Source organism: Callorhinus ursinus, unplaced genomic scaffold, assembly GCF_003265705.2.
Source record: "Callorhinus ursinus isolate GAN/ISIS: 27379988/994484 unplaced genomic scaffold, GSC_fseal_2.0 scaffold2, whole genome shotgun sequence".
Taxonomy (NCBI): Eukaryota; Metazoa; Chordata; class Mammalia; order Carnivora; family Otariidae; genus Callorhinus; species Callorhinus ursinus.
This window is the reverse complement of record NW_027397064.1, coordinates 66,660,719-66,688,718: the sequence shown is the minus strand read 5'-3', so window position 1 is coordinate 66,688,718 and position 28,000 is coordinate 66,660,719. Positions and strand designations below refer to the sequence as shown.

Sequence of the window (28,000 nt, the reverse complement as noted above, 5' to 3'; positions counted from 1 at the left end):
AGAAAGAAAGAAGAAAGAAAAAAAGAAAAGAAATATTAGCTTTTTTATTCAGTAGACTTCAAGAGATGATAAAATTTTATACATCTTCCTCTCAAGGTGTATCAAAACTTCAACAGGATAAACTGAAGAGGAGGTTAATCTTATTTAGAAAAACAACCAAAAAGGTAAAGTGACTTACAAAGATTTCAATTTTACTCTGTCATAGGTTGAATGTAAACTATGTGAGAGCAATGTCCTTGCCCATTTGTTTACTGCTGTACCCAGAGTTTAGGACAAGTCCTGAAATATATTAAAGGCTTAATAAATGCCTATTGTTGAGGTGACACTTCTCTGGCTTCAGTCTCCTTTTACATCCAAGGAAAATGTCATCTTTGTTGCTTTCATTTGAAACTACAGACTAAACTAAATCAAAACATTTAGAGGACTTGTTTTAAAGAGCAATTTAATTTATAAAGTGAGTGTGTTTAAATCAGATTTGTTCTTAGATAATGCAAATTAAAAAACAAACACCAACTAATTCTTTAGCTAGATAATCACAAAATTTAAAGTAGTAGGACCTGAATCTATCATTATTTTTAAAAGTCCAAGTTAGTCATCAAAACATAGGCAGTGGTAAAATTAGGTCCTGTTTACATTTTACTGTCATATTTTCTTTCCACCATATGGGAGAGTAGAGAAAAATCTACTCATTTAAGAATATTTTTCTATGTTTCATTTTAGTTGTGGCTTTTTTATTTTTAGATTATTATTTTTTATTTGAATCTGTCAAGCTGTTAGAAAATATGGAATGAATTACTCAGGTAATCATCTGCTGTTTTACCATTTCCCTCTGGTGCCAGCGAAAATCAAAATGGGAATATCAGTGTTTAGAGATTTAAATGTTAGGGATGATTGAAAGAAAGACTTCCAAACAAATCTCTCAACAAGTATTGAAGAAGCAGCTGATTTTAATGACTAGCCTCAGGTTCCCCAATTAGTCTATTTAATGTATTTTTCCCTCTAAAAGTGCAGTCTTGATTGGACTACTGACGATATAGTTTTATTGCTAGAATTTAAATCTGTCAAGAAATAAAAAAAATAAAATAAAATCTCCCTAAAATAACTATATACTTAGTTAGCCCATCATCCCCAAAATATTCCAGGAAGCTTCTGATCACAAAAGTATCTAAGTTACCAAAATTTCTAAATAAAGGAACTGCAGTGCAGAGATGATTATTTCTTCAGAGCTCACAAACATGCTACAAAGGATGGTGTGAAAGTATTCACCCCCCATCATATTCTGGGAGCACATGATATCAGACCCTGGGTTTCTCACAAGGTAGTAAGGACAGCACACATTTCTACTACAAGTAAAAAGCAGCGAAAGACCCTGTTTCTTGGGACAATTGTCAAATTACACAGTTTCTCCAAAATTTAACACCTATCAGACACACTGCCATTGAGTGCTAGGTTTTCATGCACTCAACCATCCAATCCACATCAGTTTATACCATGCACTTCTGAGATGACTCTAATCTCAATGAGCTCACTGTCCCTGAGCAGAACCAGAGCTAAAAAGTCAGTACAATGAATAAGACTAGAGATTATATATGCAGATCTAGTCTGTTAACACCAGGGGGAAAAAGGGACAATAATCTATCCTTTCTCTGTTGTTTCCATGAGACCAATTGTGCCTGGGACATAGTAAGAGCTGAGTAAATATTTGTTGAATTAAACAAATGGATATTTAATCAGTTTGTTATAGGAGATATGAGATACGGGAAACTTGAGATCAGGGAAAGTCAGGAAAATCAGGCATATTATTGTCAGGTTTAAATTCTAGCAATAGAGCTATATCATCTCATCAGTAATCTGCATGACTGTACTTTTATACCTGGAAAGGACAATCTTCTGAGTTCCTGGGCAGGCATTAAAGATTGGTGAGAATCCAGTATAAGCAGCAAGGTTATATTGGTATGGAGAATATATTATGTTTAATCAAAGAGAAAAAAAAGTTATACAAATATCAGGCCAGAAATGTTGAAAAAAACTCTTTAGCTTTAGGTAGTAACTTGATTTCTGGAGTTGTGTTAATGCTATAGACATCAAAATATATGCGAGCAGCTGTGATAAAGCATTAAATTTAGAAGGAATTGTTCCTTATGAGAAAGGCTTTATTATTGAATTATCTTATAGATTAATCCTCTATACTTAAAATGTGAGTCAATTTATAGAAATTTCAATAAAACTGAGAGCAAACAAGCAATAAAGATTCTATTGCTCTTAAAACAAACTTTGAACTCTCATGATATGCTATGCACAGGAGGAAATTTAAGGGTATCATTATGAACTGATTTTGAGACCAAGGAAATATAAAGGGAAAACAGTGGATTACTTAAGGAAGAAAAGTATGACACAAAGAATATGTAAGTATATTGTCATAGACTGATCCAATAAAAATTCCTTGTTGACTGCCCAGAGAAGTTTTTGCCTCTTCAAGAAAAGAGACATACTTTCTCATCCTTTCCCAGATAGGTACATAAGGATTGGGTCTCTGTTTCTTTACCTCCAGGAGCAACAGTCCTTTGTTTTAGAAAATTTAGATCTCTGAAGGGATTATTAAAATGCATTTACCTACATAACAAACTGGATAGAGACCTTGGGACTCCTGGATACAAAGGGAAGTTGCCTAGCCAGATAAGTGAATTGGATTGCGTTTTCTATTAATGGTGGTGATCTACAACCTAGCCTCACACACAGGTCCTAGAAAGTGGCACAGCCCGTGAGGAGGAGTAGCTGCATGAATGTTGTTGGAATCTGGGGAGAATTGCCCAGCGTATCATTGAGGGACTGAATGTGGTAAGAGAAATGTCATCTTTTAAGCAGATCTCCAAGATAAGTCAAAGTACATCTTCAGTGGTGACTATAATGAATTGATCAGTCAAGTCTTCTCAACTCGTTGGACTAAGTAAGCCCTAGACCTAAGCCCTAGACCCTCCACAAACCAGGAAGAATAAGGGTGCATTAAAATGATTGCTTTTGTACTTATCACTGACATGGGTTGGAAAGAAATTGCAACCAGGTTTAACTGAATTAAGGACCAAATATAAGGAAGAAAGAAGGAAAGAAGGAAAAGAGGAAGGGAAGGAGAGAGAGAGAAGGAAGGAAGGAGAAAGGAGAGAGGAAGAAGAGAAGAGAGAACAAGGGAAGAAAAGAAAAGAAAAAAGAAAGAAACAGAGAAAGGAAAACTTTTAGAATTTTTAAAACCAGAGACTCAAACAATTTAAACCTGTTACAAATGTATCAGTACTTTCTAGATGATAATGGCTATTTGTTTCCATTAATCATTTCCAACATTGTTACTAAAATTGTCAAATTAGGCTTCAGAGTCCCACCTATTAAAACATACAAAAGATACAAAGCCCTGAAGAATCAATATGTGGTAACTTTGTGTGTAATGTGTTTACTAAAAAATGGGTCATAATAAAGTACAGGCATACTGTATGTTTGATCCAGACCACTGCAAGTGAGCACATACTGCAATAAAGCAAGTCACATAAATTTTTTGGTTTCCCAGTGCCTACCAGAGTTATATTTACACTAGCCTGTAGTCTATTAAGTGTACAATAATAGCAGCATGTCTAAAAAAGCAAAGCACATACCTTAATTAAAAAATACTTATTGCTAAAAAATGCCAACCACATCTTGGCTTTCAGCAAATCCTCATTTTTTACTGGTGGAGAGTCGATGTCAGTGGCTGCTGACTGATCAGCGTGGTAGTTGCTGAGGTTTGGGTGATCCTGGCAATTTCCTATAACAAAACAACAGTGAAGTCTGCCACATTGATTCTTTCACAAATGATTTCTCTGGTAGCATGAGATGGTGTTTGAAAGCATTTTAGCCATAGTAGAACTTTCAAATTGGAGTCAATTTTCTCAAACACTGCCAGTACTTTATCAACTAAGTTTTGTAATATTTTAAATTATTTGTTGCAGTTTCAACAATCTTCACCAGAGTAGATTCCTTTTCAAGAAACCACTTTCATTGCTCATTGATAAGGAACAACTCTTCATCCATTCAAGTTGGATCATGACATTGAAGCAATTCAGTCCCATCTTCAGGATCCACTTCTAATTTGAGTTCTCTTGCTATTTCTACCACATCTGCAGTTACTTCCTCCACTATAGTTTTGAACCCCTCAAAAGTCATCCATGAGGACTGGAATCAACTTCTTCCAAACTCCGCTTAATGTTGATATGTTGGCATCTTGCAATGAATCATGAATGATCTTTGCCTTGATTCATCAGAGGAATCACTATTTAAGGCAGCTATAGCCTTACAAAATGTATTTCTTAAATAATAATACTTGAAAGTCAAAATTACCCCTTGATTCTTGGGCTGCAGAATGAATATTGTGTAGTAGGCATGAAAACATTAATCTCATACATCTCTGCCAGAGCTCTTGAGTGACCCGGTGCACTGTCAATGCGCAGTAATAATTTGAAAGGAATTTTTTTTTTTCTGAGTAGTAGTTTACAACAGTGGGCTTAAAATATTTAGCAAACCATGTTATAAACAGACGTGCTTCCATCCAAGCTTTGTTGCTCCATTTATAGAGCATAGGCAGAATACATTTAGGATATTTCTAAGGGCCCTAGGATTTTCAAAATAGTAAATGATCATTGGCTTCAACTGAAAGTCACCAGCTGTATTACCCCCTAACGAGAATCAGTCTGTCCTTTCAACCTCTGAATCCACGCATTGACTTCTCTCCAGCTATGAGAGTCCTAGATGGCATCTTCTTCCCATAGAAGGCTGATTGTCTACATTGAAAATCTGTTGTTTAGTTACCTTCTTTAATTTCCTTAACTAGATCTTCTGGAGAACTTGCTGCAGCTCCTAAATCAGCACTTGCTGCTTCCCCTTGCACTTTTATGTTATGGAAATGGCTTCTTTTCTTAAACCTCATGAAACAGCCTCTGCTAGCATCAAACTTCTTTCTGTAGCTTCCCATCTCTCTTAGCCCTCAGAGAATTAAAGCAAGTTAGAGTCTTGCTCTGAATTAGACTTTGGCGTGAGAGAATGTGATGGCTAGTGTGATCTATCCAGACCACTAAAATTTTCTCCGAATCAGCAATAAGAATATTTTGCTTTCTTATCACTCGTTTCCTAGAGTAGCACTTTTGATTTCCTTTAAGACCTTTTCCTTTGCATTTACAAGTTTGTTAACTGTTTAAACAGGCTCAAGAGGTCTGGCTTTCAACGTTTTCCTCACTAAGCTTAATCATTTCTAGCTTTTGATTTAAAGTGAGAAATGTATGACTTTTCCTTTTATTTGAACACTTACAGGCCATTGTAGGGTTATTAATTGGCCTAATTATGGTACTGTTTTGTCTCAGGGAATAGTAAGGGCCAAGGAAAGAAGTGGGGGGGGGCGGGGAATGGCCAATCAGTGGAGCAGTCAGAACATACACAACAAAGGGCGCCTGGGTGGCTCAGTTGGTTAAGCGACTGCCTTTGGCTCAGGTCATGATCCTGCGGTCCCAGGACTGAGTCCCACATCAGGCTCCCTGCTCAGCAGGGAGTCTGCTTCTCCCTCTGACCTTCCCCCCTCTCCTGCTCTCTCTCTCATTCTCTCTTTCAAATAAATAAATAAAATCTTAAAAAAGAAAAAGAACATACACAACATTTATCATTTAAGTTTGCCATCTTATATGAGTATGTTTCATGGTCCCTCAAAACAATTATAATAGCAACAACAATGATCACTGATCACAGATCACCATAACAAATACAATAATAATTTAAAAGTTTGAAATATTGTGAGAATTACCAAAATGTGACAGAGATACACAAAAGGAGCAAATGCTATTGGATAAATAGTACTGACAGACTTGTTCTATGTGGGGTGGCCACAAACATTCAATTTGTAAAAAATGCAACATCTGCAAAGTGCAATAAAGCTAAGTACAATAAAATGAGGTATGCCTATAGCTTATGTGGGAAGTGTCTTAATATTTTCACACTGTTATGTAACAGTGTGGCATGCAGCAGGCAATTTCTTAATGCTATAATTAATATAGCTTATGATGATATATAGAGCCTTTATTTTCAACAATTCATTGACACAGTTTAGAAATACGATGTATTTCAGTGAGAATCTAAACTGGAGGCTTCAAACTTTTTTCAGTTTAAGAACAACTTTACATAATTTTAAACACGTCTCAAATTTGTACCTAATACTTTGTTCTGACATATATTGATTAAAGAGATAATTAGTGCCCTGAACCCTTATTCAGTAAATTACATTTGTATCGATCTCAACAACTTCTCCTTACATTAGAAAGAATTACATGTGTGTAAGACATATTTTTTTAATGGAATCTTCAGATAATGCTTATTTCTTCTATGGATTTGTAATAATAATTCTACATTCTCTTAAGGTTTGTGATCCATAGGTTGGAAAGGTATAACCACTTAGTTACCTTTAAAAGTGAATAATATTATAAATTTTGCTTTGGGGCTAAGTGTTATTAATTTAAGATCCCTTCATCAGTGCCTAAATGTTATCTTCTGAGTCAAATACTAGCATTCTTAATGTGATCAAAAGTAGTGAATCACTTATCTTTAAAACCTAATTATACTAGAAATGCTAAGTGTCTGGTATGCATACAAATACGCTCAGCTTCAATATTTTATTTCTCTGCATTTATTTCATTGTAGCATCTGCTGAACAAGGATTTCCCTTTTAGATATATACTCTATTGAATGCATAGTCTTTTTGAACAGCACTCTTAAATGTCTCTAGATGTGCATGCTAATAAAACTTCCTTAGAAAGATAAGCACAGAGTATTATTTTTCAATTACGAACAAAACATTATTTACATGTAGAATAGTGGCTAATTATAATTTAGATATCATTCTAGTTGCTTGGCAGTGATTTCTAAGTTTATGAATGTTTTTTAAATTTTCCTATAGAAGAATCAGGTTGATACATTACAGCAAACCTAAGCTTGTTTTCTTATTCTATAAAACTGACAAATCAATTATCTTTTGGTCACACGGTACTTATGTAATCTATCTATGCCTACATTTTCTTCATCTACTTTTGTACCTATATTTACATTAATATCTACATCAGGGATTCAGTTAGAGACCTACTCAAGCAAGCTTAAAGGAAGGGAGATTTAGCATAGGCACAAGATAGATACTGCAGACATCTCTATGTGGTAAACATCTATTACTTTATCTGCTCGGCATCCCTTCCATCTTTTCCACTGGACATGTCCCTCCCCTACTGACTTCGAACTTGTAGTTCCAAAGTCCCTGTATTCTTACAGTCTGAACATATGACCATAACTAGGATAATTAGGAACAGTCCCAAGCTGTTTTCAAGCCAGAACCTACAGAACAGAGACTGTTTCTCTTAGGCAACAGTTCTTTGAGAAGTGAGTCCCCAAAGCCAAAATATCTGTTGCAACAACAATAACAACAGTTGGTATTTGTTGAGTTCAGATACTGTAAGTACCAAGCACTTTAAATGTTTTACAGCCCCATCTTGAGTCACCACATTACAGGTGAGGAATTGTCCAAGTCTTAGTGCAAAAGAGTGATGGTATGGTACCTGAAGTCAAGCAGTCTGATCTTCATCTGGTGAGTTTTAACAGTACATTCCCCTCCTGCCAGTGGAGGACAACTGTGTGACAATGTGATATACATCACAGGAATTAGACAAGAGTATCTGGTGGTCTTTAAATCTGTGGCTCCAGTTGCTTCTGACTTACAGCAATGTTAGGGGTCCAGCCTCTGCCCTTTATACTGTTTGTTTAAATATGCCTTTAGGGGAGGAGGGCGGGGGGATGGGTCAGCCTGGTGATGGGTACTAAAGAGGGCACGTACTGAAGGGAGCACTGGGTGTTATGCACAAACAATGAATCATGGAACACTACATCAAAAACGAATGATGTGATGTATGTTGATTAACATAACAATAAAATAAAATTTTAAAAAATTAATTAAATAAATAAATACACCTTTACTTCTGACAGAAACTCTCATTCTGCCAGTAAGTCTCAGCTTCCCCCCCCCCACCCAACTTAACCTGGTGTGAATCGGTTGCTGATACTCCAAGGAAAGGAAAGGAAACATAGTAAAGGTGAGTCCCTCAGAGATGGATAGAGGATTTGGGAAACCAAGATTCAGTGTTGTTCTTTCTCTCCCTCAAGGACAATAAGGTTTCCTTTCTTTCTGCAACCCTCTGTATTCTTTACTCTGTTGGTCTCTCACACTGGTTTCCCTCATCTATACATTTTACTTTCAGTGGTCAAGACTTTTACTTTCTCTTGTTTTTTATTTTTCTTTTTTCCCCTACACACTATACAATTCCTTCTAAATGGACCATGAAAGAACATATACATGAATGAGCAGCAAATAATTTAAGCTAAAGAAGCTCTTGTTGGAGGGCAAGAAAGCTTAGGACAGGGGTAAGAGTAGGAGGTGTGGGGAGAAAGTTTATGTCTTCCGGAGAAATGGGGAGAAAAGGGTGGCTTTTAGATTCACCCTGGTCTACTCAGCAGAAGAGGAATCAACAAAGGCCATCTCATGGTACAGACTGAGAGGCCTCCTCTCCATCTTAGCAGCATTGTGCACATCCTTCATTTAGAACTCATTCCAATGTGTCAAGTGTGTTTTGACACCTTGTTAAAGTTTGGGCTCCTTTAAGGGAGTCTGAAGACAGTTTGCAGGAGTCATGAGAATTGGATTTTAGTGATACTGTCTCTGTGCCTCAAACTCATTGTTTATACAGTAAGTATATTAACTCCTGGCCTGTCTACTTTATAAAATTTGTGAGACATGAAATTATATAATTAATATGAATATGTGTAGAAAACCATAAAGATATAGTTAAACACGGGACATATGATTCTTAAGCTGTGTTTTATTCAGACTCAGCAGTCAATATATTCTATATATTTAAGAAACTATTATTTCAGCAGTTCTTTCAATGTGACCAAAAGAAGAACAGTCACTAAGATAACAGATTCGTTATGACATCTTGAAAGCATTTTATTATATGATGGATAGAATAGAGATGATAAGATCTATCATGGCTACTATAGTTCTTCTGTCCAATTTTTTATCCACCTTTCTAAAGTGTAGTTCAGGAACAGTGTCACAGGATCCCCTCCAATTGATGCATTTCTTTTGACTTCTATAATTTTGTGTGAATTATACAAATTGACTTTCATAAAGGAATGTATACTCTTTTAGGGCGGCAACCATAATTCAGTGAGCACCAGTCTGAGTCCTTAATAAACACTAAAAATATTATTTCTGAGTCATTTCCAATCACTGAACCAGTCAGCATCTTTAAGAAAAAGTCTTGCATCTACATTCTCTTTCCATCAATTGCCACTGTGCCATTTTGCATCCCATTCATGATAAGCCAAGTAGATACAATTTGTTCAATGCAAAGAGCATCTGCTCAGCATCCCTTCAACATTACTGATTTTTATTATCTAAAACTGAAAATTATTCACGGCAAGTTACATAGTATGTTTCTTTCTAGTTTCTATCACCCTGCTGATACTTAAAATGATCAGAAAAAATTCCAAAATTGGTGGAGAATAAGGCGGTCAGAGCTTGATGCCTCGGCAAATAATAAATGTTTGACTGAACTGGACAGGGAAAAGAAAGGAGGGACTAGGGATTGGGTTAATAGAGATGAATGACCATGGGTCATCAGAGTGCTAGCAATTTTGTCTGAGTTCCGTTGATCATCTGGTGGAAAATTAACTTGAAGGAAAGCATTTGCAGCAGAAGCATTTTACACTGCTCGTGCATATTGGTTTCTTCATTCATTACATATTTACTCAGTACCTACTAGGTGACAACTACTACAGTAGCCTCTGTGGATAAAAGTTAGTGTTTTTTTCCTTTAATTAGACAGATGTGTAAATAATGCAGCAAGTATTATAATGGATCAAGGAGAGCATAATAAAGATGCTTTAGGGCTTAGGTGTGAGTGGAAGGAGGGGGGCAGTTCCTCCTTGACAGAGGATAAACAATGTGGGCTTGGATATTAGATACCTAAAAAATCTACTTATAAATCATTTTTCAAAAACTAAAGGCATGTACCCAATGCAAACATAAAAATCTCTAAGCAGATGCAGTTTCAACTTTAATTTTCTCAAATTCATGATATTTTAGTATGTTATGAAGCATCATGTATAAGTTTACTCCAGCCAAAATAAATTCATGTTAAATAGGCAAAGAGAACCTAGCCAATATATTTTGGTTAGCTAACATAATTTTTTAAAGCTGTTATATATTTAAATTGTTAGACATATATAACCATATAAACATCAAATAGAGCCATAAAAGGAAATTCAAAAAATATTAAAATGTCATGATGCTAACATGAATATTTACATGGACTTTATTTTGGTTGATGTGACTAGGAAAAGGATATGAAAGGAGGAAAAATAATACAGGGGAGCAGAAAATAGAAGACCAGTCTGCTACTAATGCCAACATTCAACAGTAAACTTACTCTTCAGAAGGCAAGATGGAGGAAAAGAAAGACACCTGAACAGGACTGAATTCAAGGTATAGGAAGAAGAACATTAATAGGAACTAATTTGGGAGTACACACAATTGGTAAATTGAAGGTAGACTACCAAAAGAGATATAAAAGTAAATGAAAAATACTGTTGATAGATTAATCAAAGTAAAATTTTGCAGGACATTAAAATTGAGGTAAAATGACTGGAATTTTAATTATTTGGGACAGGTTTTCTGAAGCTGGGTCTAATTTTTATAAACCATTCCTGTATTTTCTACCATACGGGGAGACACAACAACAATCTTGAGCAACCAGTACCACCCATCTACTTCTAAAGTCAAAAATCCTATTTTTCTTCTATTTCAGTAACAGCTGTGGAATCAGATTCCATTCAGATTCCGTTCAGCCACACCAGGTTTGGCTCCTGGGTATGAATGTGCGATGGGGAGGAAAACTGAAGAGATCAAAGAGACATTATTACTTTATCAAGTAGAAAATGAGAGAGGCCAGTAGTATTTTTTAAAGAAGAATAAAAAGGAACCCAGTACTTCGTAAGTGTCCCTTTCTGCAGTCTTTTCATAAGCTTCATTGGCCAGGAAGAGCAAGTCTTCCAGCTCTTGCAAAGTGTAAATGCAAGCTGCAACTTTCCCTCTGCCTGCCCCTCACCCTGGGCCCACGTGTAGTCAAATTACCAATCACCATTTCTGCCCAAGGGCAGTTTGTACTAGTGCACAAAAGGAAAACAGGGAGGGATGAAGAGGAGGGATTGGCTAATGTTAAGGAGAGAGCTTTTCCAGAGTTCTATGGTTGCTATAGTAACAGCTTCTTTTGTTTGTACATATTCAGAACAGCTGCTTCCTTTGGGTTTCTGGTGGCAGGGATATTATAAAGGTAACTGAGAGGGGAAGAAGCACCACTTTGACCATGGAATAGTTTCCATAGTGAGCTTGTTTTTGTTTAACTGGGTTTAACTTCATGCTAGGGTTAAATGGGGGTTTTGAATGTTGGCAGCCAGCTCTTTTAAAAGATGAATTCCACCAAGGAAAGACCTAGGTGTGCTAGGATCTGTAAAATGTCTTATGCTAATTTGAACAAGACATCTCCTTTCTGTGCCCTTAAGATTCAAAGCCCTCCATTCCCCTTTTACCTGAGGTACATGCAAACTGTATTGTAAATTCTCTGGGAGGTATTTCTCTATAGGAGAAAAATACCCCTTCCAAATACCCACAAGTCTGTTCACCTTTCCAAGTCCTAATTAATTCCTCTAATTAGAGCTTTTGCTGGGTGCAACCATTTACAAAGGTGAAATTCTGCTTCAACACAAATTTAATGAATATTCATAAACTAACAATATTCACTGAATTAACAGTTGCGTTGTCCACATACTGCTATTACAACCAGCCTATTTTAAGGCCTTCTATAGATCTTGGTAAGTAATATGCAAGTGATATGGACAAATATGGTTTTATTTTAAGGAACAGAAGCCCTAACAACATATGTATGTATGTATATGTTTATATGTACATGTGTATATATATGCACATATATACATACATACATGTATATATATTTGGTATCTATCTATCTATCTATCATCTATCCATGAATCTGTAAGTGCATGGCATAAAGGAGAAACCCAATGGGTTAAAAAATATTGAGCCAAACATTAAAAATGACATCTGCTAGTTGAGTAGTCAAATTTTGTAAATACACAAACTTAAGATGCAAATAAGCAAAACAGAAGGAACAGATGTCCTTATAAACAAATTAATATATTGTACATAGGTGTACTATCGTGTTTCTAACCCTTTGGGATTTTAGAAAAGTGCAATATGAAAGCAAAGTGATGCTCCTGTTTTTTAATTAAAATTTATTCATCATTTGCCTAATAATAAAACCCATGAAATTTTTGGTTGGTTTTATTTGCCAATTGCAGGTATTCAGAGGTGCTACATCTTAAGCCTCAGTTCATGCAATTTGATTACATATTTGCCTGAGAATTCTCATCACAACCCACTCGTTTTATCTCTATACAGGATAAAATCTTAATGAACAGACTTTGATTCAAAATGGGAAGAAAGAACCCTAAAGATGTTTAGATTATGTAATTAAAATACAGAATTCCTGAATAGTGCTACTGGATCTCATATGTATATTTATTTTACTTATTTAATAATGATATTTTAGAATCCAAAGACTCTGTACTAATTTCAGTTCATTATAAATGACTAAAGGTGAGGTTTCAGTTCAAAGACAAGCTCAAGGATTTCAGTTTCTCTGCTTTCTGACTGCTTCATTTGGAAGCAGTCTAAACCTTTTCAGTATTAGTCTCACAAACTACAAAACAATGATACTAATACCTGTCGGACATGCTTCTGAGAGAATCATTTAGACAAGACATAAATTCGTGCACTTTGAAACTGTAAATATCATATGATACCACTATAGTAATAAGCATCATTATGAGAAAATAACCTGTTTTTATTATTTTTCATCTCCATGAATTGTTTTTTTTTTTTAAAGATTTTATTTGTTTATTTGAGAGAGAGAATGAGAGAGAGAGAGAGCATGAGAGGGGAGAGGGTCAGAGGGAGAGGCAGACTCCCTGCCGAGCAGGGAGCCCGATGCGGGACTCGATCCCAGGACTCCAGGATCATGACCTGAGCCGAAGGCAGTCGCTTAACCAACTGAGCCAGCCAGGCGCCCCTCCATGAATTGTTTTATTGTGACTTTTACCCTCTTAAGTTTTGTATATTATCAATATGGCGATGACATTCAAATCCCTTAATTCAGTCGAATTTTCTTCCAAACTCTAGACCCAAATTTCCCCAAGGTTAGGTCAAATGCCACTTCTTATTGAAGTTTTCCTCAATTCCTTCCTATATATTAAGAGACACCTACGTAGTCCTTTGACATTTACATTTGGCTTTATGTCATTTTTTATGTGTGTATATTTCCGATTGCCTTGAGAGATTTCTAGATATACTATTTACTCAATTTAGTGTTCACTCTAGCAACTATTATAAAAGGTTTAATATGGAAGGTATTTTAAATGATTACAATTTCTACAAATTTAAACAGTTTACACGTGACTATGTATAATTTCTGGTCTATCCATAAAGTAGGCCTAGAAGTGAAACTTAAGATTTCTTTTTAACCTTTCATCTGATTTCATACCTTTGCATCTTCAGAATGTTTCTATTTGAGTATTTCATGAATAGCTTTAAGATTATTGGTATAATGCTATGTAGTTTACAAAGAAAATCATTGCTGGAATATACCCAATGAGTAGTCTTGGCTCTTAAAAACAAATATGCAAGAAAAAACAGCCCTTTTTCTTCTTGAGGACCTGATGTTTGAGGCTAAGGTATCTGGGGACCCTGTAAGTGGCAGTTGAAGAGGACAAGCCTATAGGCAGAAGTAAAGTATAAAGAGAAGAAGAACCTGGGTCCACAATGACATAGTTGAGCTGTTGAATTGTCAACTCTGAATTTACTCTACCTTCAAACTTTGTGTTACAAAAGATAATGAATCCCTTGATGTATAAGCCCCTTATAATCAAGTTTCCTGTTACTCTTAGCCAAAGACATCATAAAGAATGGCACAGGAATTCAGAAAAATCAGTTTGATAATAGACCATGAGATCCCAGGGAAAGAGAGAGGAGATAAAGGGAATAGAGTCACAGTGACTTTCAACTTCTTATGAGCTAGGTTGTACTTCTTTTGATTGGTCAGTAATTTCCTTTTAGTATTTAAAACTCATCCCTATTTTGTTTGAGTTAGTAAATGGATTTCAGGTCCTTGAATCCAAAAAATCCCTAAAAAACCCCATATTTTATCACATTCAATCATCATGACAAATAACTCTATAAGTAAAATATTAATATTCCTCCATTTTAGAAATGAGGAAACTGAGAATTACAAAGTTCATAGCCAGTAACCAGAGGAGAGTCTGAACTTGAACCCAGGCTGTTCTTTTTCATCATACTATGTCCTTCCCACTGCATTCATTTTATGCCTCATTATTGTCTTTTATTTACAACTTCTCCAGTGACATCAATATATTGCATTTTTGGTTTCATAAAAATGAAATCTTTTTTTAGCCTTATAACTTTTTCAGTCTCAATTCAGTCAATGTAGTATAGTTTCTCCTCTTCAAGTATTTATTATATCTATCTTCCTTTTTCCCCACTTTCCATTGGCCTCAAAAGCTTGTTAAAGTGAGTACCACAGCAGCCAGCTCAGATACAGCTGGAGACACATCAATCTATTTCAACCTTGAGATCCTCAAAGCTCTATTTCAATAGCATAGAATCAATAGTGAAGGCCAATTAGGGCTATAATTAGACTAAATATGACCTTAACATTTATATCTCCAGCATTTTGCCTCCCATTTCTTTCTCCTAATTCAACAAATTCAAGGCATTAAATATTCATTGTGTGTGTGTCAACGTGAAAGATACTGTCCTTGTCTTTGAGCAGCGTATACATTGGAGGAGAAAGACATATATACAGCTCAGAGAAGAAAAGCAGAGCACCAGTTTCCACTTTTTCCATACACAGGACAAATGGATCCTACACATGGCTAGCCTAATCACCTCTCTGAAGGTTTGCATCTATCTTTTTTCCTGGTAACCAACTGTCATCAAGTTTTACCTCAAATGGATCAGTTTACCTCAATCATTATAACGACATTTTACATACATTTATATACAACTGTACTTGGCAAATTTTCCTACCATATCAGAATTCTTCCTAGAGCAAAGAAAAATAGCTGTATTTTCTTAAATTAAATGATAACTTGTAACAGTCAAAGAATAAAGACTGTTTATCCTCCAGTATTAAAGGAAAAGAGTCTCTGAAAGGAGATAAATAACAGGTCTTGTTAATAATAAAAATAAACACATGTCAAATCAGTATTTCTTAAACTAGGAATTTCTGAATCTATAATACTCACAAAATTTGACAAAAATTCATTAATGTACTCAACATACATTTGTTACATAGGTATTTTAGATATAAAAACAAGAAATGAGTTCTAGGCTTCCAGAACAAATAACATGCAGAACAAATAATTCCTCTCATACCAAGGGAAGATTTCTAAATAAATTCTTGGTGGACACTAGCTACTGTTTTCTCTGGGTCCCATTATCTAGTAACTGACAAGAGCAAGTTTAATCTGACAGCTCTCAATATTCAAGAAATTATATATAATAAAGATTACAGATTATATAGTTCAGTCAATATAAAACTAAAAGCCCTTTGAACATTGCAGTCACAAAAAAGTATCATTCTAAATCCAATATGTCTTTATAAGGAGCAGCAACACTCTTAGGAGCTGTGTCCTACCAACATGAACTAAAGGCGTTGGCAAATGACAGGGAAAAAAGGGGGAGTGTGAACTGTGTTAACTTATGACTCAGAAATAAAACGAAACAGAAAGCACACTGAGAAACAAACATAAATAAAAACCTCCTAAAACAAAACCAAAAACCCAAAGGATAGAAATGAATCTTTTTATACCTAGGAATTAATCCTTCATTTTTTTTAAAGATTTATTTATTTATTTTGAGAGAGTGAGAATGAGAGAGAGAGAGAGAGTACATGAGAGGGGGGAGGGTCAGAGGGAGAAGCAGGCTCCCCATTGAGCAGGGAGCCCGATGCGGGACTCGATCCCGGGACTCCAGGATCATGACCTGAGCCGAAGGCAGTCGCTTAACCGACTGAGCCACCCAGGCACCCTTAATCCTTCATTTTGTAGCTAGAATGAAACTTTATCAGAATCAGTGTCATCACAAAACAATACTTAAGATATATCAATTCTGATTATCAGTATTTTGTAAGTGTTTAAAACTCTTATTATCCATGCTGTTTTTAACAATGCTAAAAGTATTTGATTAGCAGTGAAATGCCTTTCTTTAAAAACATACTAGGAAAGAACTGTTTTATTTTCCTACTTAGAAAGGAAAAAGCTGAAGTTTACCCTAACGGTTGCCTCCTCAAAGAATTTCATCTTGGGAAAGGGCTTATCTGAATGGTGGTATTTGCAGCTGTTTTGCAACATTTACCCTACATGTAAGGTGGGCAACCTCAGGTTTCTTTTAACTTGGAGCCATAAGATTTAGGGCCTCATGTACCACAAGCAAGCCTGTACCCAAGATGTATTGGCAAGTGGAGGCTCTAGGCTTGTCTGTAATGAGAAGTCAGGTAGTAGATTCCTTTAAACACAAACCTAATAGAAGAATATTGCCTTCATACCAACCTGCTTATGGGAGAAAACATGGAAGTACCAAAATGTATTTTAAAAACTTATGTATAATTCTACCAGCCTGAGATGAATGCTACAAATATTTTGGTGTCTCTCCGAGTCTCCTTGCTTGTGACTATGTATATATCTGTGTTTACATAAAGCTTTAGAATCATTTTTGTAAACATTACTTCCATGGCATTTAACAATAATATTGATTTTTTGTAAAACATCATTTTAACAGTAGCATATTTTATACGTATGATCTCTAGCTTAACGTTTTCTCATTTTTGAACATTTAAATTTTCACCAGGCTTGATTTGTATAAATATAACAGTGATGGACAGCATTGTACACAAATTTATGCCACCCTTGAAATAATTTTCTTAGCATATAATTTTTGAAAGAGAAATTAATGAATATTTTTTTAAGATTTTATTTATTTCCTTGAGAGAGAAAGAGAGAGAGCATGCACAAGCAAGGGGAGGGGCAGAGGAAGAGGGAGAAGCAAACTCCCTGCTCAGCTGAGCAGGGAGCCCTATGACACAGACACAGGGCTTGAACCCAGGAGGCTGGATCCCACGACCCTGGGATAATGACCTGAGCCTTGGTATCATGACCTGAGCCAAAGGCAGATGTTTAACTGACCGAGTCACCCAGGTGCCCCAAATATTTTAAAGACTTCAAAGACATATCACCATATTCTTTACTAGAAATACACTGCTCTCCTACTTTATGTGTCCTCTACATCAGTGAGTATTACCATTTTTAAAAATGTATACTAGTTTAGTTAAAAAAAGAACATCTGTGTTCGTTTTTCTGAGATTAATAGTAAGTCTAATATCAATTTGAACTATCTTGTACTTTTCATTTCATTGTCTTTGTATTTTACATAATGTTTTGAGTTTTTGAGATTAAATTGTCATTAGGACTTGCTCTTTGTTGCACAAGAGACTTTCCTCTTATTGTCTACTATGCTTTCCTTTCCACTCACATACTATCCTTTGAGAAGGCAGTGAAAATTTGTGGTTCTGGGCGACAGAACAGAAATTGAGTAAAAATGGTTTCTACAACAAGAGGAGCTGTCACACTGAGTAGTAAAATGGATATAAATAAAATGGCTAGTAAAAGGAAAAAGACAGATAAAGAAAAAGAAAAAAGAAGAGAATATAGAGATGTAGAACCAGGGAGAGGAAAAGCAGAAAATAAAACATTTTTAGGAACAAAATGCTAAACTTTTTTAGCCATCCATTTGCATTGTATGCCAGTCAACTCTGATCTTCTTGGTATCTATTAATTTACTGCTATACAACTCCGTGCTCTTATTATTTTTTAACTACTACTGAAAAGTGCTAAAATATCAATAGTGGTATAAGTTAAAATACATTTGCTTTATATTGTAAGAAATAAAGCGCAGAGTTGGAGATGGTTTCGAATGGAGTTCAAGAAGGCTAGAGCCCAAGTGCTTGGGCATAGGCTTGGCATAGGCTTGGCTTTTCTCTCTACTAGCTCTGTATCCTTGGACAAGTTATTCAACCTTTCCATGCCTGATTTTCCCATAGGACTGTTTTGAAGATTACAGACTGAACACATGGAATGTACATCAAACAATGCCTGGCTAATGATAAAGACTTGACACATACTGGCTGCCAATTATTAGCAAAGCTGAGAATCTTAGCAAAATAAGCTATGAACTCAATGTTACCATTTATTAATTCAGCAGACATTTATTGAGCACACACTGCTTTCCAGATCCTGTGAGAAGTGCTAGGAAAATAACTGCTACTTTCCTAATGAACCTGCTCATATGGCCTCTGGAGGGGAGTCTTACTATAGGTACCACATGAGTGCAACCCAAGTGCTCACCCTCATATCTATGGAGGCCAAGCCACTGAGTAACACAAATGATCTGAGCCAAACCAGCTCCTCTCTGGAAAGTGTAATTAAAATAGTGAAAGACTAAGCCAATTATCTTTGAGTGATGAGTTGAAAGGATATACTGATTTAAAGACTGCATTTGGGACCAAGTACAAGTGAAAAATGCTGGTAGGAGGGGTGGGGAGAGAGGGGGGAAAGAGTCAAGAGGGAAAGGCAGAGGAGAGAGAGGAAGAGAGAAAAGAAAGGCAGTCGGGTTGCAGAGGGTGGATCGGGAGAGAGAAGAGAAAAACGAGAGGACAGGAGACCACACAGCCTCTGAAGGAGAAAGTCCTGGACTTAGCAATTCCTCATTTCCTTTCTATGGGACATGATTGTACTTCACTTCGTGATCTTGGATAGCAATGAGATTGGCTCTCATCTCCTTATCATATCTGCCACCGTTCCACTCCCATTTCTACTTGAGATATCAAGGTGTGGTTTTGTTTTTCATTCCTCAAAGAGCTTTAACTAAAAGCAATGCCCAGGGACGCCTGTGTGGCTGTCGGTGGCTCGGTCTGCCTTTGGCTCAGGTCATGATCTCAGTGTCGTGGGTCAAGCCCCCACCCACGTCATCAGGGCTCCCTGATCAGAGGATAGCCCACTTCTCCCTCTAACCCCCCCCTTGGCTTGTGCTCTCTCTCTCTCTCTCAAATAAATAAATAAATAAAATCTTAAAAAAAATCAATGCATAGTAGAGAAACATGAAGTAACTTCTTGACTTGGGGAAAGTATGGACACAGGATGAACTATTCTACAAGAAGTTTTCTCTATGAACCCACCCCCTCCAACAATTATTATTTTCTTTCTCTCTCTCCCTGTTCTCAGTGCTCTGTCATTGGAGTTGGAGTTGGTATTTGGAGCCTGGTGTCCACTCACCATCCCAGGCTCCATACATATTGGCTGAGTGAGTTATCATATAAGGGGGTTCTGGAATCTTTAACATTATTCTGTTGTTTACTAAACAAGTATCACCAACAGACTACTGTCTTCCAGGGGCATGAAAAGTGGGAGAGTAAATGTTGAAGTTGAGACTAATCTATGTTGAATATGTTTTACATAAATTAAGCATTATGCTAAGTACTTTATATATACTAACTATTATCTCATTTTTAAAAACTTTTATTGTTATGTTAATCACCATACATTACCTATATCATCTCATTTTATTCTTCAGCAATCTTGTGAGGTTTGTATCATCATTTTGCAAAAAAGTAAACTGACACTTAAGAAATTGAAGCAATTTTTCAATGACCTTAAGACCAGTAGCAGAGCCAAGATTTTAACCAGAGCTAAGACACATGGCTCTGAGTAAATTCACAATAGGATGTCATAAAGAAAATGTTTACTGGGTACTTTATTTTGGTCTCTCATGTGAAACAAGATAGACTAGTGACATAAATTGAATTAACATTAATTGTATTATCCTGCTGAATGTAATACTGAGTTGAAGCAAATTTTAAAAACTTGATTTTTCTAAGACTGGTTATTGTGTTATTTGGTAAAATTCTTAAAAGGACTAGCTTTGGCCTATATAATGATCCTTCTTGGTATGTATCAGGTAAATGAATCATTACATATAAACCCAATGTGTGCATTAAGGAAGACTGGAAATAAAGAGTTTGGTAGTAACTACCACAAATTGCTTCAAAGGATAAACCAAAATGCAGGAAAGACAGCAGTGGACATGTACAGCAAGACCGAATGCTCAGTGAGCCACCAGAGTAGTACTCATCAAGGTGAAATCACACTGCAAGTTAAATCATGTTTGCATGAGAGATAAAAGATTAGCAATCAAATAAATACCAACGTCAGTGGTATGGGAATACATCAGAATGCAGAACAACTGAAAATACATGAAACATAAGAGGATACATGTTAAAAGAGACACAATAAAAGATTAACAAAGAATAAGATTTTTGAGGGAAATTTGATATCAAAATGGATGGGGATAAACACTGCATTGCTCTGCTTCAGAATAATCTCAGGCATTTAATGTTCTTCTACTCACATATGTTTAACTGTAAGAAAGAGTTTTAAGAACAAACTAACGTTGGGCACCTGGGTGGCTCAGTTGGTTAAGCGACTGCCTTCGGCTCAGGTCATGATCCTGGAGTCCCGGGATCGAGTCCCACATCGGGCTTCCTGCTCAGCGGGGAGTCTGCTTCGCCCTCTGACCCTCTTCCCTCTTGTGCTCTCTCTCTCTCTCAAATAAATTAATAAAATCTTTTAAGAAAAAAAAAGAACAAACTAATGTTATGAGTAAACATTTACTCCCTACTCTTAATGTTTCCATGCAGAGAACTTCTGCTAGCTTGACACTCTTGCCCTTTCACCCCTCTCTTAAGAAGCAATGCTTAAGGTTCAATTTAACAAAAAGTATTGTAAGGTTTGTTTACTTGCCAGCTAAGCCAAACTCACCAAACCTAGTTTTCACTGGTAATAAAACTGACCCAGCTATTTGGACCCTGCATCTGAGTCTCAATTAGTTTCTAAATCAGGTAGAAAGGAAAAAATATTCTTTTTTAAAAGTTCAGTAGCTAAGACAGATTATATGGGTGTGTATGTGTATGTTGTGGGTATAATAGCTTACAAATCTTTTATCTGTACATCATGACCACTCATGTATGCATAAGGCCTATTCATTGATAATTACTATAAAAAAAGTTCTTTCGCTTTACTTAATTTTGATTTTGGTATTTGAATCATGGTTAGTATATAAAAATTATATAATGATCAGTAAGGATTAGAAAGGCAAAGAGAGGAAAAAAAAAGATCAACTGTAAGAATTCTTGGGTGAGGGGCCCCTGGGTGGCTCAGTCGGTTAAGCGACTGCCTTCGGCTCAGGTCATGATCCTGGAGTCCCGGGATCGAGTCCCACATCGGGCTCCCTGCTCAGCAGGAAGTCTGCTTCTCCCTCTGACCCTCTTCCCTCTCGTGCTCTCTATCTCTCATTCTCTCTCTCTCAAATAAATAAATAAAATCTTTAAAAAAAAAAAGAATTCTTGGGTGACTAGGTAGGTGGCCATGCCAATTTCATTACGCCCTGGGATAGCTGTAGAAAGACAAATGGTTGAGGTTGAAACATTTATTAAAAATAAAAATAAATATAAATGCAAAGTCAAAGTACTAAGTTTTCAGAAGAGAATAATCTGGTCATATCCTCTAATTCCATTAAAATCATACCAATTTCAACAAATAATTCTGTAATGCTAATGAATCATTTAAATTTATTCTTCAATGCCAAGGAAATTGATGTTATATTAGAAAGCTTCCTACTTGGGCACGTACATGACAAATTGTCTGTCTATTAAGGAGGTATAAAAAAAGATGATTGAATAATAAGAAGAAATAGGCCAAAGTCAAGCGAAGGGTTCACTTTTGACACAAATGAAAATGAAATCTACTTTAATGTAATGCAATACTTGTTATGATGGCCTAATTTCCATATATAACATATATTTTTTCATATATATGGAAATATATATATGGAAATATAATAACTTTATAGATAATAATAAAAATAACCTAATATTCCTACAATTATCTAATATGTCCCAAACACAATGCTAAGTGCAAGACATCTCATTATGACCTCATCAAAAACCATCATTTTTCTCATTTTGCAGATAAGGAAACAGGCTGAGAAAGGTCATTTTCTCAATGTCACACGTGTAGAGTTGGGAGAGCTGGGACTCAGACCCAGGTCCCTCAGATCTCAGGTCTATGTTCTTTGAACTATGCCACATTTAATGCATTGCACACTTCTTTTTTTTTTTTTTAAGATTTATTTATTTATTTGAGAGAGAGATAGCAGTGGGGAAGGAAACAGAGAGAGTGAGTCTTAAGCAGCCTCTGCACTGAGTGCAGAGCCCCACGTAGGACTTGAGACAGGGCTCAATCTCATGACCTTGAGATCATGACCCTGAGATCATGACCTGAGCCAAAGCCAAGAGTCGGACGCTCAACCAACTGTGCCACCCAGGAGCCCCAGTGCATTGCGCACTTCTAAAATAAATTTCTCCATCTTCCCCTCTACTGTTTGCCTTTTGACTTCCCTATTTCTGCACTCATTCACCTGGCTCCTTTGGATCAGCCCTGATGTTGTCCCGCAACTGCACTCCATCAACCCCTAAGTCCACATCTATCCACTCCTGCGCCTGTCCCATCTTGGGAGGTTCCCAACACTTCTCTCCTGCAACAGGAGCAGAACTGCTTATACGTCCGTCCCACATGAACAGCCACGTTAATCTTGTTTCTACATATACCATTATTATGTTCCACAGAATCCATTTCATTTTGCTAGCAACATTCAACTTTTTTTTTCCCCTATAAGGAAAGGCAAACTATATGGGATAGGCAGAATTTTTCCTGTAAAGGACCAGCTAGGAAATATTTTAGGTTGTATGAATCATGTGCTCTTGTGACTGCTCAATGCAGTCAATATAGTTCAAAGGCAGCCAGAGCCAGACTCACGCAAGTGAGTGTGGTCCTATTCCAATAAAATTATACTTAGGAAAACAGAGAGTGGGCCAGATTTGGCTCACAGACCATATAGTTTATCAACCCCTGGTATAGAATAAAATAAAAACAGGAACTTTCACTTGTTCTTCAGGGCCTTTATAAATTACTAAACAGCATAAAATAAATATTGCTATTGAAACATATAATTCAGCAAGTCAAAGAGCTCATTGCCCCTACTCCATAGCTTTTCTTTCAGGGTCAAATGTCATGAAAGAACCATGTACACAAAATATTCACTTTCTCCCTGTTTTATCTACCCCCCACCCCAGCACATTCTGCAGTCTTGTTTCTTTCACACCCACTAATGTTGGCAACACTAAGAGTTTTGTAATTAGAACTGAGTTCGTATACCAGCTTATTAGCTGTTTGACCTTGGGTAACAGATTTAACATCTTTGATTCTGGGTCTTTTCATCTGTAAAATGAATATAGTAATATTACTGCTATAGCGAAGACCGAAATAAAATCACATAAAATGTAAAATAAAATAGCTACAGTGCAGATGATAATGAATGTCACCCTTCCTTTTTGTAACACTCACGAAAGTCACCATTAACAAACCTAATCAACAGTTCATGGGCTTTTTTTTTAAACTTGATTTTTCTGATTCAATAATGTTAATCACTCTTCCTTTGAAGGCTCTCCTCCCTCATCTTGGACAGCAGTACCAAACTCCTTCACCTGCTATCACTCTGACTGCTCTTTTTCAGTCCTTTTGGTCAGCTCTCTTTTCTCGGCTTTAACTATCAATAGATCCTTCTGCCCAAAGCGGACTTTCTCTTGATTTTCTTAGGCCTGGCTCCTTGCTGCCATATGGACCTTAGCCATCACCTTCCAGAGAGGTTTCTGTGATCACCTGATCCACATTAGCCCTACGTTACTCTCTCTCACATCAACCTCTTTTACTCTCTGCATAACCCTTGTCACTAACTGATATTGCCTTCTGGGTTTTGTTTGTTTATTATCTCCCTCCACCACAATGTAAACTTCAAGTGCCCATTCATCACTATTTCTCAAGCACTTAGAACAGTACCTGGTACACAGCAGGTGCTCAATAAGCATTTATATAATTGAATTGTATTGACACTGTATTCCCCTGGGGTCTGCCCTTAGCCCACATCTCCTCTATACAAGATCTCCCTGAGCTAAATGATCTACTACCAGAACTCTGAGTACAAATACTATTCCAAACATGAACCATTTCCTCCCTCCCGCCCCCCCAAGCCCCACTTCCTTGGCTACCTTCTTTTCTCCCTTGACTTTAACTGCTGGCATAGTTATCTTTCCGTTATAAATCTGAACTCCGAACATCTTGGATTAAAATCCTTCAGTGGTTCCTCACTGCTTGCAGAACAGAATTTAGATTCCTAAATTTATCAGAAAAGATCTGTCCCTTGCCTCACTTTCCAGTGTTATTTCTTACCACTTCTCCAAATAAAAATATTAACAGTTTGATAAACTTTGAGTTCCTATTGTAAATACAAATACAGGAAAAAACAGATACCCTTCTTTCCCACAAAAAAAGAGGCTTTGTAGGAAAAAATATCTAATCCCAATAAATTAAAGGGGAAGAGAGTTTCTCTTTATTGGGAACCTATTTGTTTCCTAGTACTGACTCAATACCCACATGTGTACTTTTTTCATTCAATGTTTATTGCAAGGAGATGATTATTATTATGTTATATATCTGATGAAGAAACTGATATGTAAGTTCTTCAAGGTCAAAGATTATTATCTGTTTTATTCACTTCTGTTTGCCCAGCACCTTAAACTGTAGTGGGTACATGAGAGACTCTCCATAAATATTTTTTTAATAAATGGAGAATTAGAGAAACTAATTAATTTGTCAGTATTACATGATCAACAAGCAACATGTTTGGATAACAGTCAGGTTTATTTCAGACCCTTTACTTTCTCATAATCATACACCATGAGGGTTCGGACTGTATGTTTTCATCATCTTGTTGTCAGGGCATCCATAGAACTTGGCACAGTGCAAGTAACCAGAAAATATTCTTGAATAAATAAACTCACAAGATTCTTCCCTACATAAACAAGATATCAAAAAATTATTTTATAACATGATCTAAAATACTTATTTCAAAAGTATTAAATTTTGTAAATGGATCGATAGAGAATAAATGGATACGATAAATGGATACATTTATTTATGTCATGTAAAACTGATATTTTAGATATTCACATTTCAAAATAATATCTATGTTTTAGACAACACTGCCCAATGTGATATTCTGAGATAGGCATGACCCTTATATCTATTATAGAAGATTTATCCACGGGGTTATGTGCATTTACTACTCTGCCAATTTTGACTCCATTATCCTGACACCTTATCAGAGAGAAGCCCACTATTTTTTCTGTTTCTGGAGGATTCAGCCTCCTCAGTAATTCAACTCAAATTTTAGTGCAACTCAGAAATTACTGCTGTCTCCATGACTTATGTCAACTCTGTTTTAACTTACAATTCATTGTGTTTTATTTTGCTGACAAATTCCAACGTCGTTTCAAGTCTACCTTCCCTCTACTATAATCACTAACCCATCCCAACCCATACTAACCTATAGCACCCTAACTGTTTTGGGTTCATGATGCCACCTGGTGGCAGAAAACTGTCTGAATCAACCATGTTCCCACAAGGTCTCTTCATTCTTAGAGAAATTCTGCATAATCCAGTGTCACTGTTTCCCTCTTTTCTTCTCTCTCTATCTTACTTGCACCATAAATAATTTCTTTCTCATATATCCTTTGGAACCCTCTCCCTCTTCCCCTCTCAATTGCCTCCATTTCCTCACAGTATTTGTCTGTTTTCTCCTTCCCTCTGTTGCAGTTGAGCCTTTAAACATAATCCTTCTGGCCAATGACTGTTTAGCATATCAAGAGTGTGGGTGGTATAAGTGTATCTAAGGAGATGGAGAATATGAAGTCAAACTATGTGCTTATAAATTCATTCTGATTAGAAACAGCAAAAAAAGTGTCTCTCTCTCATTTCATTCCCTGTTCCCAGAAAAGTAATTCTTTTCCCTCGAGGTATTAACAGTCAGTGGAACTCCACAAACATAGACATAGCAATATTATTGTCCTCCAAAAAAATCATAGCTTATTATTCAGACCTTTCTAGGTCTTGTTTCATTTCCACAATAAATATTTTAGTGATGTTTTCAAAGAAGTACATAAAGAGCTGCCACACTCCTTTTAAGTGCTGCATAGTATTCCACTGTGTGGTTGTACCTCATGTATGTGCCAAGTTCTCCAACAAAGGATTTATAGTTTAGTGTTTTTCCTAATCTTTTGCTACTACAAAAATTGATGCATTGTGCCAGTGCTAAGATAGTTCGAGGAACACTCAGAAAGAGTCACTGAGTCCTAAGAGGAGGGGCAGAAAATATTAAAATTTTGAGATGAAATAAAGATAAAAAACTGGTACCCTTGCCAGTTTTGTGGCATAACCCATAAGTTTTGTGATAGTGTCCAGATACAACTTTCAGACTCTGCAAAACCATTCTTGTCTATACCCTTATCCTAATTGAACTAACTTTTCTCAAACATAAAGAAATGTGGTCTCCATTTCTAACCTTAAATCTCTGTAAAAGGTTTTGGAGTTCCAAACAATTGACTTACAATTCTGGGGAGAGAATGTATTTGTAAGGATAAGATTTCCTTCAGAAGACATTATTTCAACTAATTATTAAACTAAAAATCTTATAAATTCACAATTTGAAAAATGTACTGCCCCACATTAATAGGGTTTGTTTTCTTTTCAGAAGAAGTAGCTGTTAGAATAGGTACCAGTCATGTATAAGGACTGTAATAAACTTGGTATGATGATGTTATATATTCTATTACCTTCATTGTTTAATCAATTTAAGGGATAATTCAATAGAGATTATATCATATGTTTAAACATTTAAACACATACATTTACACTTTTAATCTGCATATTGTAGACTCAGAATTTTATAGCTGAAAAGGAGGTTAAAGATATTCTATACCTGAAGAAATGGACAACAAGAGAGATGAAATATTATATACAAAGTATATATCCACTTTTAAAAATAGTAATATCAATAATAACACGGATTCAATGTGTATTGTCTTTGGAATTGTGCTAAATGTTTTATGTGTATTCACTCATCTTGCCCCATAAAGATAGAATCTATTATTATCTGTTATTGTTTAAATAGGTGGAAGCTTAGGGAAATAAAAAAATTTCACAAAGTGAGGCTGCAGTAAGTGGTAAGGCAAGAGACAGAATTTGGGTTGCTTATTAATCCTAATTTGCATATTTATTAAGTCCCTATGTTTATTAACTACATCCACGTGTTTATGAACATTCAACATTATTTGTGCATACTCTCCTGACCTAGGAGAACGGAAACAAACACGGCAGGAGAGAATTAGGAAGATAAAAATTGGATTGAAAGTGGGAAAAATGAAAATAGTGGAAGGGAGGAGAGCAGTAGGGTAATAAGTAAAGATGTTTTAGGATTTAACTATATATAATTTTCTGTCAAAAGCACTTTTTGAGCATGAGGTCCTTAAAGATCAGTGGCTACACAGTCAAACATAAGAAATCAACAGGTAAATCTAGATAGCTGGTTTTGAACTGTTCTTCCCCTAAGTCTTGAAGCTCAAGCTTTTAAAATTTCAGAGGGATCAGTTGGAAAAGTGACTAATTCAGGGCTTTAGAGGACAGCAAATTTCTTATCATGACTTTGAAAATTTTCACTGATGACTAGGCTGTTTCAAAACCC

At 36.1% G+C, this 28,000-nt stretch overlaps 1 protein-coding gene and 1 long non-coding RNA gene across 4 annotated transcripts in view; one reads left to right on the top strand and one right to left on the bottom strand.

Annotated features, from left to right (window-relative positions):
- Positions 1–28,000, bottom strand: part of KCNH7 (potassium voltage-gated channel subfamily H member 7) — a 474,524-nt gene that overhangs the window by 394,262 nt on the left and 52,262 nt on the right. The gene's annotated exons all lie outside the window — the stretch shown is intronic.
- Positions 11,389–28,000, top strand: part of LOC141370942 (uncharacterized) — a 52,030-nt gene continuing 35,418 nt past the window's right edge. The window contains exon 1 of the long non-coding RNA XR_012375447.1: positions 11,389–11,435. This is a non-coding gene — a long non-coding RNA (uncharacterized lncRNA). The remainder of the gene's footprint in view (positions 11,436–28,000) is intronic.